This window comes from Podarcis filfolensis (assembly GCF_964270895.1).
Source record: "Podarcis filfolensis genome assembly, chromosome: 10".
Classification (NCBI taxonomy): domain Eukaryota; kingdom Metazoa; phylum Chordata; class Lepidosauria; order Squamata; family Lacertidae; genus Podarcis; species Podarcis filfolensis.
The window spans coordinates 48,026,606-48,039,118 of record NC_139612.1 but is presented as its reverse complement, the minus strand read 5'-3'; the positions used below and the strand labels follow the sequence as shown (position 1 = coordinate 48,039,118).

General features: G+C 43.7%; 1 protein-coding gene and 1 long non-coding RNA gene across 2 annotated transcripts in view; both read right to left on the bottom strand.

The window, feature by feature from the left end:
* PVALB (parvalbumin) overlaps positions 1-12,246 on the bottom strand; it is a 45,010-nt gene extending 32,764 nt beyond the window's left edge. The window contains exon 1 of the mRNA XM_083575424.1: positions 12,222-12,246. The gene's annotated coding sequence lies outside the window, so the exon portion shown is untranslated. The remainder of the gene's footprint in view (positions 1-12,221) is intronic.
* LOC310743783 lies at positions 5,789-7,636 on the bottom strand. The gene is made up of 2 exons (XR_014539224.1): positions 7,379-7,636; positions 5,789-6,045 (listed from the first exon to the last, which is right to left on the bottom strand). It is a non-coding gene; the product is annotated as an uncharacterized lncRNA (long non-coding RNA).
* Positions 12,247-12,513: the final 267 nt, after the last annotated feature.

The following is a 12,513-nucleotide window of genomic DNA, read 5'->3' as shown; positions in this document are numbered from 1 at the left end:
GCAATGACAAACCTAGACAGCATCTTAAAAAGCAGAGACATCACCTTGCCAACAAAGGTCCATATAGTTAAAGCTATGGTTTTCCCAGTAGTGATGTATGGAAGTGAGAGCTGGACCATAAAGAAGGCTGATTGCCAAAGAATTGATGCTTTTGAATTATGGTGCTGGAGGAGACTCTTGAGAGTCCCATGGACTGCAAGAAGATCCATTCTTAAGGAAATCAGCCCTGAGTGCTCACTGGAAGGACAGATCCTGAAGCTGAGACTCCAGTACTTTGGCCACCTCATGAGAAGAGAAGACTCCCTGGAAAAGACCCTGATGTTGGGAAAGATGGAGGGCACAAGGAGAAGGGGATGACAGAGGACGAGATCGTTGGACCCTGTTCTCGAAGCTACCAGCATGAGTTTGACTAAACTGCGGGACGCAGTGGAAGACAGAAGTGCCTGGCGTGCTCTGGTCCATGGGGTTACAAAGAGTCGGACACGACTAAACGACTAAACAACAAAAAAATTCTGTCCTGTCTTATGCCTTGATCTTGTATAAGTGCTGGCTGGAATAATGATGCAGGTTCCCCAGAAGGGGGGTTTTGAGTGTGGGTGCAGCCTCTGAGGATCGATAGGTTAGGTGATCTATGAGAAACAGTTAGTGAACCTGATGGTGATGTTCCATAGTGTGGTGTTGATGTGAAAAGTAGGGATGTCAATAACTCTTGTAGCAGCTAGGGTTCATTCAGTGAACTATAGTCGGTGATGGGTCAGCCAGAGTATTTGGGTGTCTCCTAGTTTGACTTGTATTTTTTTTGTATCAATATAGGATTGCCTTTTTGCAGAAGTCTGTAAGGTGGTGAAAACCTTTGGCTTACCATTTCTTTACTTGGAAGCTTTAGAATGCACTGTGGAATGGTGGGTGGTGGACATGGGGAATTAGTGGGGATAGGGCTGGGGACGGTTTCTCCACTTTTTCTTTCCATGCTTTAAACATGGCCAGCGTGAACCTTTTGTTGTTGTTGTTGTTGTGGGGGTTTGTTTTAGTTTGTTTTGGAGAAATGGATACACTGTCACAGGGGTGTTTCCAATTATATCTGTCTCCATTTACCCCCCCCCTTTTTGCTTCATTTTCTAAGATGTATGGAATTAGGTGGCATACTTGGTTGGGGATGCAGTATAATTCTATATTGGGGATGCGGGTGATGCTGTGATCTAAACCACAGAGCCTCTTGGGCTTGCCGTTTGGAAGGTCGGCGGTTCAAATCCCCACTAAGCGCCCGTTGCTCTGTCTGAGCTCCTGCCAACCTAGCAGTTCGAAAGCACGCCAGTGCAAATAGATAAACAGGTACTGCTGTGGTGGGAAGGTAAACAGCATTTCCATGCGCTCTAGTTTCCGTCACAGTGTTCCGTTGCACCAGAAGCAGTTTAGTCATGCTGGCCGCATGACCCAGAAAGCTGTCTGTGGACAAACACTGGCTCCCTTGGCCTGAAAGCTAGATGAGCGCTGCAACCTTATAGTTGCCTTTGACATAGTTGCCTTTGACCCCATCCAGGGGTGTGTGTGTGTGTGTGTGTGTGTGTGTGTGTATATATATATATATATATATATATGATTCCCCAGCCTCCTTCTGAGGAAGGGAGGTGAAGGAACTTGGGAGCTTATTGGTTGCTTCTTATGTGAGAGGATAAATGAATGGAAAAGAGCCAGTTCTATAAGCAACAAGAAGCTAATGCGTCCACCAGATGTTTGGTGTAATTGCCACTGTGGCTTTATTCACACCAGGCTAGAAAACCCCATGTAATTATTGCTGCAGGGGTTTCCAGGCCAGGATAAACTAGCTTAGCAGAAGCCAGCTACATTGCTTAACCCCCTGCCTACTTGAGACTGAGTGAGGATTAAAAAGATTTCAATCGGGGGGAAAGTAGTTGGTTGGGATTCTCTCATGCATCCATTTTTTTGTGACAGGTGGACATGGGCACTATGAGGAAATGAATAGGCAAACTTTGCCAAAAGTGTCCCCTCCCTCCATGCTGGACTTTATTACGCTGCTATGACTACCGTAAGTGGGAACCTGTTGCACTGGTCATTAGAGCTGTCTGCCAGTTCTTCTGCACTTCCTTTGCCTTCTAATTAATGAGGACCAGTTACATCAAGCATATTGAGGCCACTTCATGGGGGGATGACAATGTCAGCGTGATACATTAGTTACATCTGGAGAGTCACAGGCTCCCCATTCTTGTGGTAGACAATGCTACAGTACACCATGGATCTATGGTCTGACCGGATGTATGCAGTGCTCCCCCCCCCCAAAAAAAATGTTTAGGAGTACTCTCATTTTGACTCAAGAAAATCACCATTTTATAGTTCAAATCGGGAAAAATAAATACAGTAAATGGACACAAGTACAAAGATTCACAAAATGTTTAGGGATATGTGTACCCCTGCATCCCCCCCAGGAAAAAGCACTGGATGTATATATCCATGTAGTGATAAAATGAACCTACAAAATTGAGATGGAGAAAATGATCACGATCAACTAAAGCCTCTCTGTTATTTTACATGATCTGTTCAAAATCACTTTGTTCAGCAGCCAACTATTGAACTTCATATAGCTCAAGTCACAGCAAAGCATGGGTTGACTACCCTTGCCTATGCATTCACTGTAATTTTTGGACAGAATGTATATTCCTCAAGGACAGAAGAGCCGGATTATAAAGTGTGTGCACAAGATCAGATGATAGTGTAAAGTGGAATATATTATTTCATGCCACCCCAATCCTTGAGTGGTGCAAGATTCCAGGGGTTCTGGGCATTTCCCCCAGGGTTTCCTCTGGAATGAGGTACAGTGGAGTCTTTGTGATATATGGCTAGCATATAAACAGCCTGCAAGGGAGGAATATTGCTCGCAGCAATAACACCCCAAGAAGCTCACCCCAAAGAAATCTTTTAGGTTTGCTGAATGCAACTGCCATCACCTGGATTGATCAGCTTCATAGTGGCACCTAAAGGCATCTTCAGTCAAAGGGTGAGCATATGCCTGGTGCCCTCCAGATGTTTTGAACTACAACTCCCATCATCCCCAGCCAGCAGAGCTTATGGGTCAGCAGCATCTTTGTAAGGAAGAGAATGGCCGATGCAAAATGGGCTTGGCAGAGTATGCCCTTTAAATAATGGAGAGGAAATAAGATCATCACATAACATTAATTCTGAGAAGCGCTGGCCGATTTGGACTATCTTGCTGCTTTTTCGCATTACAGTAATGATGCTTTGATGTGCTTCTGTAGATTTCTACAATTCCCATCAGTCCCAGCCAGCAGAGCTACACAGTTGTAGTCTGAAACATCCGGAGGGCACCAGATTGGCTACAGGAGTACTGACCAATTCAAGTTCCTTTAAAAACTAGATATTTGTGAATATGCGTATCATGGCCATCTGCATCTTAAATAAGAGTAAGAGAAAACAAACACCAGAAGCTTTAAGAAATTAAATCAAAATGAACTTGTAACGTTCTAAAGTGGTACGAACCCTCATTACCAGTTATGTGGAACAGGGAGCATAACTTGCAAAACATTCGTTTGGTCCCAGATGCTATTCATAGTACAAAGCAAAATTGGATTGATTATAGATGTTTACAAAGATTCTGGTTTTTTTTTTTTTTAATGCATTCATTTTATATCTCTTTAAAATGCTGTAAGCCCCCTTGACCAGTGCAAATGCATTTGACCATGACTGCAGCCTTTAAAATCCTGGTGCTTATGCAGGAGATGGCCGGAGCTGCACTAAGGAGAACATCATAGCTCTGATCCCAGAAGTTTGATCCGGGGGGTTTCCTGCCAACATCCCAAGTGAAAAGTGCTGGCTAAGAAAGTCTAAAACTAGCACAAGGCAATGAGTGAGGATTCCGTCAGCTGGCAATGCACCTTAGCAATATTTCACTGGTCAACAGTTTTTTTCCCTTAAGTGACAGGCTCAAGAAAGTGGGCTATATCAGCCAAGCGTGCAGCAGGTTTTGCAACAAAGGCATGCTACTTGGGCTCAGCTGTGCGATTGTTAGCCCATCCTCCTTGCTGTGCCCTCCCACCAAACACTTGGGAGCACTGCAAGGAATTCACATGACAGCTGGCGCTGGAACAGAAGTGATGCAAACAGTGATGACTGGTGCCCATTGAAAATGATTCTGCAGAAAGCACGGAGGTCAAGGGTAGGCGGAGCAAGAACCAGCTACTTCTAAGGTTTGTCCTTATCCTCTTTTCTCATGAGTTCTACAAGGGCAACACTGAAGAAAGAGTAGGAAGCCTACAACCAATGTCACCCACCAACCCCGGACTAGTTCATAGACTCATAGAATCATAGAGTTGGAGGGGACTCCCGAGGGTCATCTGGTGCAGGAATCCTGCCCACAGCAATCCCTGGGTGGGCTCAAACCACCAACCTTCTGGTCAACAGCCAGAGGCATTGACCCATTGTGCCACAGGACTAGTTGTAAGAAGGCAAGCAGGTGGGTGAGGAGAGACTAAGGTTGGTAGGCAAAACCCCATTTGCTTTAATGGACGCTAATGACCTGCTGGATGCAAATAGTCTACTGGCTGAAAATGACCTGTTCATACAGAGGAGGAGCTTATTGCCAGGACACAACTGAGATTTAGAAAGAAGGCCCCTCCCCAGTGTGATCATTCCCCATTGTGTTATTTTTGAAAGTCTTAATCCATCCTTCTTGCGGATCCACTGAATGCCAAATGCAGCAGAGAAGGTGTATTAGGGGTTGCACTAGGTCTAGCTCAGTGGCTCCCTCAACCATCTATGGTTCCTTGGCAGCTGTCCAGCCTCACTGAGTGCTGGTGCTGGTCTAGCATCCTTTGGCCATTCACTGCTTTGCATTCTGCCTAAGCCAATGGTTACTAAAACCATTATATTTAGCATCATAGGAGCCAACTCCTAGGGACCGAGGTCCCTTTGGCCCCCTCAATAAAATATTTAAGGTTTCCAGGCTCCCCCAAAGTGGATCAGCATTGCCATTCAAATGGTGTGCATGCACTGCGCCTTGTGGTTAATTATGTGGGGCGGGGCTTATCTGCCCACCCCCTATATTATTCAAGTTGTCAATCCTGTTTAGCATATATGCCACACTTGAGAATGCTCAAAGCCATTTGCACACATTGTCTCAGTAAACCTTGCAAGAACCTAACCCAGATTTTGGGGCTATAAAGCTCTCCTCTTTGAGGTAGGTTGTTACGAGTCCCTCCAAATTCATTCCATAGCCTGGGATCAGAGAGCCTTTCTGGCAGCACTAGTTGATTCCATGCATGCTTTCCAAACAGCAGCAAGTCTGGAATCATGCTAATTGGATTGCAAAATGTCTGGCCTTACTGGAGATATCACATTATCACCTTTGAAAAGGGGTGGAGCTCAGTAGCAGAGCATCTGCTTTGCATGCAGGAGGTCCCAGGTCCAATTCTTGGCATCTCCAGGTAGAGCTTGGAAGCACTGCCTGCCTGAAACCCTGGAGAGCTGCTGCCAGTCAGTGTAGACAAAACTGAGATAGATGGACCACTGGTCTGGCCCAGTACAAGGCAGCTTCCTATGCTCCTATTGCAACTCCAGAAACAAGGGACCCTCTTTTAAAAAAACACACCCTAAAGTGTATGTGAAAAATCTCCAGCAGGGAAATACACATGTAGAGTTTGGAAAACTAGTGATTCTTTGCTTGAGTGCTGATGGACCAACAGATCTTTGTAAGGCAGAGAACGGCTGATGCAAAATGGGCTCAGCAGAGTATGCCTTTTAAATAATGGAGAGAAAATAGGATCATTACATAAGGTTAATTCAGAAAAGCCCTGGCAGATTTGGACTATCTTGCTGCTTTTTTGCATTACAATAATGATGCTTTGATGTGCTTCAGTCTTCTGTAGATTTCTCAGTAGTGAATTACTTATTTCCTCTGGCAGAAAGCACTAGTGGGCGTCTTCTGTGATATGAAATCTCCATATTCTTTGAGTGTCCATGCAAAAAATCAGATATGCAATTCTTTTTCTTTATTTTTTCACCCCTTTGTTGTACCTTATGACAGGGACAGAAAACGACGCGCCTGTTATTACAACATGCAATTTTGCCTCCTTAAGAAGCATTCCTGGTCTAATCACGCCAGTTGCTTTGACTGTAATTGCAAGTTTATCCTAATAAAGGATCAATCCATCTTGTTTTCTAAACTACTTTCTTTATGACATACAATTATTGGTGCTAGTGGTTTCCATTGTTGGTTCCAAAGATATGAGTAATAGTAAGAGTAGCAGAAGCTATCAGCTGTCATGACCCCAGAGCAGTAGCAGTTGGTTGGACAGGGTGTTCCCTGCTGTCCTTGTGGTATAGTGGGAGGGTGAGGGGCTAGGCAGCAGTGTGGATGGTGTGGTGCAAACTCACCAACAGAACAAATCTGACACTGAGATTTATTCTCCCCTCCTCCTTGACTGGACAGTACATCACTGTACTGTACTCGACTGGACTACTGCAATGCACTCTACATGGGGCTACCTTTGAAGGTGACCCGGAAACTGCAATTAATCCAGAATGCAGCAGCTAGTCTGGTGACTGGGAGTGGCCACTGGGACCACATAACACCAGTTCTGAGAGATCTGCATTGGCTCCCAGTACGTTTCCGAGCAGAATTCAAAGTGTTGGTGCTGACCTTTAAAGCCCTAAACGGCCTCGGTCCTGTATACCTGAAGGAGTGTCTCCACCCCCATCGTTCAGCCTGGACACTGAGATCCAGCGCTGAGGGCCTTCTGGCGGTTCCCTCATTGCGAGGAGTGAGGTTACAGGGAACCAGACAGAGGGCCTTCTCGGTAGTGGCGCCCACCCAGTGGAACACCTTCCCTTCAGATGTGAAGGAAATAAGCAGCTATCCTATCTTTAAAAGACATATGAAGGCAGCCCTGTTCAGGGAAGTTTTAAATATTTAACACTGTACTGTTTTTAACACTTGATTGTGAGCCACCCAGAGTGGCTGGGGAGACTCAGCCAGATGGGTGGGGTATAAATAAATAATAATAAAAATTATTATTATTATTATTATTATTATTATTATTATTATTATTATTATATCACACCAACAGTGGTGACGGGAGATTAGGTAAGCAGTGCTCCTTCAGCCCACCTATAGCTACTGCCCCAGAGTCCAGCACTGAGTCAGAAGCTACTATATCACCATCAGAGGAGCTAGCCCACATTTCAGGTTATATCTAATGCTGGTGATCAGGGAAAGACAGAACCTGAGGCCGGCAGGCAGAAGTTCATCGAACCAGATCCTACCTTACCAAGGCCCATTGAACCCCTACCAGGACCTTCCTGGGTGCTTTTTTTCCAGATCCAAAGAAATGAGTGCCTCCTATATTACCTTGCCAGTCTAATGGCACTGGGAGGCAGGTCATGGAGCATGGGAGAAGTGTCCATCTTCAGGCCAGAGAGTTGGCCCTTTAAGAGACTCTATTTCTTTAAAAGGGGGTGAAGCCCAAGAGAGGTGGACTGGAGACAGAGGTTCAAAAGACCTCAGATGACTTCTAACCCTTGCCAGAGCAGGTTGCTAACGAGGAGCTCTCCTTGGTGCTGCAACAATAGAACTGCCTTGCCCTGTGGGCTTGTCTGCAGGACCAGAACTGGACACCCAGAGCAATTGTGATGCCACTGATGTCACAGGAGTGTGGACTGCATGACATGCATTTTAGAATGTTTATTTTGCATGGCCTTCAAACAGCCCTAGGTCAGTCTGAAACCACAAACATTGGCAACCAAATGAGCAACAAGCGAGACTTGATATATGACTATTGGTATGATCAATTAAGGAGGGAAATTGGGAAGGGAGTAAGATGTCAAAATATGCCTAGCTAATGATGAATAGATGTCTCCTCTTCATAAGTTGATGCTTTTCACATCAAATAAATTGATGGACAATTCTACAGTTTTTCTAAAAAAAATGGACAGCTCATAATTACAAACTACCCCTAACCAAAAAGGGAGGGCGCACATAGATCAGTGGCAGAACACATGCTAGGTCCAATCACTAGCAATTCCAGGCAAACAGCAGCTGAATCAGGTACCAGGTACCTGGGATAATGAACTGAGCTTGGAAAAATGAAGGCAGACAGTGCAGATCCTTCAGAATCAGTGTTACATGATTCTAGCAGAATGAACTGCTCAACATTCCGGCTGCACCAGTTGTAGTTTCTGGGCCATCTTCAAGGGCAGCCCCATGTAGCAGGCACCTTTTCAGTAATCAAGTCATAAGGCATGGATTATCGTGTCTGGGCTATCTCTGTCCAGGAATGGCTGTAGCTTGTGAGCAGACTATAGTTAGAAATAAGCACACTACCACTAACACCACTTGGGTCTCCTATGACAAAGCTGGATTGAGAACTACTGCCAAGCTTGGGGTGTCTGCTGCTTGCAGGTTCAAAATGTGTGCAACTCTGCCAAACCAATTCCTAATTCTGAGAATCACAACCCCAAAGTGCCTCCACCTTGTTGAGTTCCAGCCTCAGTTTATTCGTCCTCATACAGTCCACTACAGTGGTACCTCGGGTTAAGTACTTAATTTGTTCCGGAGGTCCGTACTTAACCTGAAACTGTTCTTAACCTGAAGCACCACTTTAGCTAATGGGGCCTCCCACTGCTGCCGCCCCGCCGGAGCACGATTTCTGTTCTCATCCTGAAGCAAAGTTATTAACCTGAAGCACTATTTCTGGGTTAGTGGAGTCTGTAACCTGAAGCGTATGTAACCTGAAGCGTATGTAACCCAAGGCACCACTGTATTGCCTCCAGACCACAACAGCCCCACTGAATGCAGTGGAATATTGAGATACACAGAATTACACTGCACATGTCCCAATTGCCCAAGGGACTCAATCAGCCTAGTGCAAAATATATTTCTGCTTATTGGATGGAGAGGCATCTGTTTCGGTGGACAGGCTGGTCATTTTGCTCTCAAGTTACTCACACTCCTAATCCCTCTCAAGCTTCACATGTAGACTCTAGCAAAAGAAAAGTAAGCACTATCCAAAAGGCCTTCTCCCCCTCCTGATTCTTTTTTTGCTTTATGGACACAATTTATTACTTTTTTTGGGTAAATCTGAATGACCAGTTAGCACATCCTATTTCCAGAGATAGACATTTCACCTGCATTTCTGGCTAAGGAGAGGAGGTTCCTCCCTTCTCCAATTGCTGGTCTATTGAGGCCATAGAGTTTCTTTTGGAGGTCACTACTCAGTCTAAAAAACCATTTCAATCTCTTCTCACCCAGCAATTCTCCAGTCAAATATGCTGTTTCAGTTAGTGATGCAGGTTCAGTTAGTGCGTATTGGGACATTGATCCCAGGAAATGATCGTTCTCAGTTCTTTCTAGCATTTTAAAGGTATTCAATTAAAAAATAATAATGATAGTGAGATCACTATGTGGTCAGTGGCATCACCTTCACGTTTGCTCAGGTAAGCATAATGCATATGCAAATTCTAAAAATGTTAGTTCCCTTGCTGATTTTATTTATTATCCATGGAATTACACAACATTAGAGAACTGTCTTCCAACTCTAAACTTAATGGTTGCAAAAGACCTGCTGAGACTGCTCCAATTTGAGCACTGAAGTCCCCACAAAAGAAATATATGTGCTTTGCAGAATGTGAGATGAGTCCATTCCAGTAGAAATCTCTCCATATCCCAGCAGTCCCTGGGAAACAATTAGTAGGGGGGAAGAACCATTGAGACTAAGTAAGAACTCTTGCCTGGAGGAGAGGAGAAAATAAACAGAACAGCGCCACAAGACCAGGCACCAGTGCTTCTGCTGAAGCCATTTACTGACCTGTGACTAGCATTGGGGGTGAGGGGTGGGGCTCTGGCATAACTCCCTCACTGTGACCCTTACCATGGAAAAGGCAGGATATACATACTGGGAATTCTCCTAGGCTGCATCTGATTATCTGGGACATTTGGTGCAAAGTGGGAAAGGTAGTATTATGATTAGGACAGTGGGCCCTCTGCTGGTCTTGGGGCTCTGACAAAAGCCCAGCTTGGCCACCCTTTGGAGACAGATCTGGAAGGTAGCTACAGGTGGAAGCAAAGTCTTTGAAACCAGGTGATCTGATTTATTCTTGATGGGATTTCTTGTACTTCACCCCTGCCATTGATTTTCGAGGACAGCTGATTTACTTAATTTAATTAATTATTATAATATTAATAAATAATAGTAATAAAGAACTCTACAGCTTTTCTGCAGTTCTCACCTCAGGGAGGTGGAGCAGGGTAGAGAGCAAGCTGGGAGTCACTCTTTTGGATCACTGTTAAGGGCCAAATTAGACTGAGAGGGGAAAAGAGAGAAGGGCAGAAGGGCTGCCTTTTAATATTTACCGGTAATTCCTTTTAACAACAACAACAACACCCAGCCCATCTGGCTGGGTTGCCCTGGCCACTCCAACAATTAAAAGTAGGGGTGAGAGCTCTTAGCCCAAAACGTCATAAACTATTTTTCAATTTTTATTGGACGCATGGAATAAATTACATTATTAAATTTTAAAAAATCAGTTGTTTAATATGGAAAAATATACATCTGCAGAGCCAAAATTCAGTGCACAGAGAAGCAATCCATTGGAGAATCTACTAATATATTTTACCAGCCTTTTTTCAAAAATAAAATAAGTTTTTAGTCCTCATGTGGTCAGTATATCAAAAGTTCAGAAGGCATATGTCTGCACACTTCCTCATCCTTTCCAGGAGCCCCAGACCACCTCCCTCAGATATTACAAATACATTGCCCACTTAATAGCTCACAAATCCTTTTCTATCCTCAATCCTTGTTGAAAATTAAGCAATTTCACATATGCTTGGAATTCAGTGTTGCTCTTAAGAGGAAAACAGTCATAACTGGTGATTTCTAGTTTCAGAAGCCGAGCATTTCAATGCACAGATTTCAAGCCATTAATTTTTCTGCGAATCCCTTCTGAGGGAATCCCTTCTGCGAATCCCTTCTGAGGGAAGGGGAAAGATGTTTTGCTGCATGCACTGGAAGTCAGGTGTTTGTGTCCACATATGCTCACATGTCGGGGCCACTTTTTTGCATTACACTTTCAGGTCTATGCCTGTTTTAAGCGCAGATCTAAATACAAAATGTATGAATGTGACAAACACATTTCATCTAACCAGGGCTTTTCCCCCAGTCGGAACTCAGTTCTGGCACCTCTCAGGCGGCACCACTGCCTTTATAAGAGAACAAGGGAGGCATTCATGGTGAGTTCTGGCACCTCTTTTCATAGAAAAATAGCACTGCATCTAACACATGTACAACACAAGGACACTGATCTGCGTATCTGCCTGCAGCTTCCTATTGATCCAGCTTTGCCCCTGTCTAATGTGAGAAATGGCTTTGGATAGCAGAGGATAAGTGTGCGAGAGACTACATCTGAGTAAGTTATGGGAGAGGGCACAGGCATTCTCTTTTTATTTTTTTATTAATTGACATCCATGAATATCATACACAATCTTAAATACACATACAAAGAAAAGGTAAAACTAATAATAATAATAATAACAACCTTTATACCGTTAAATATTGATTTAAATTTGTACTTATACGTGCTCTTTTCTTATACTTTCTAACTAGACAAAAATAAACCAAAGTAAAATCCAATAAACTAAATTATGTCAAAATATACTTCCCGTCATTTCCCGATGTAAGTTACATTTACAACATTGAATGTACTTATACTTCTTACCTTACTCTTACTATATTTTCTAATACTTTCTTATAACATATCGTACCATTTTTCCTTATTTAATAATATTTAATTTACACAAGGGTCATTCAAACGCTGCCATAGATGTTATGTCATTATTGTATTTTTGTAGGTACAGTATTTCTTGAACATATCCCATTTTTGCGTGAATGACTGTTTTGTATTTCCCCTTAATCTATTTGTCAATTGAGCCATTTCTGCATAGTCTAATAACTTATTCTGCCATTCCCTTACTGTTGGTACTTTCCCCCCTTTCCAGTTTGATGCAATTAATAACCAGGCAGCGGCTGTCGCATATAAAAAGATTTCTCTTATATTTTTCTCATGCATGCACACTTGCTATCAAAGACCACAAATTTGCCATGAGATCACAGTGTCACACATGCAAACATGCAGAGACAGATCAAACCTTGCAGTCAATGCCTGGCATGTGCATGTCCAGACACGATACTCAGACACACCTGCTGGACAGTAGGTGTTTTGATTGGCGCGCTGCGCCCCTGGATCAGTTTTCCGTCATGTCGAAGCCACCAAAACTGTAACAGGCTTGAAGAGGTGAGAAAGAAGCCTCTGGTGTGAAGGATGGCTCCCCTGGCAGCTTTTAATTAGGACACTCGCTGGTTGCAGCTCCACCTCCCCTTAACTCAAGAGCATCTGATACACTCTACATGGAATTCCAAAGTTTAATTTAGCTTAACTCTTGGCTAGAATCAACAGCTGATAAATTTAGTTGGAGGGATTAAGGATTAAGAC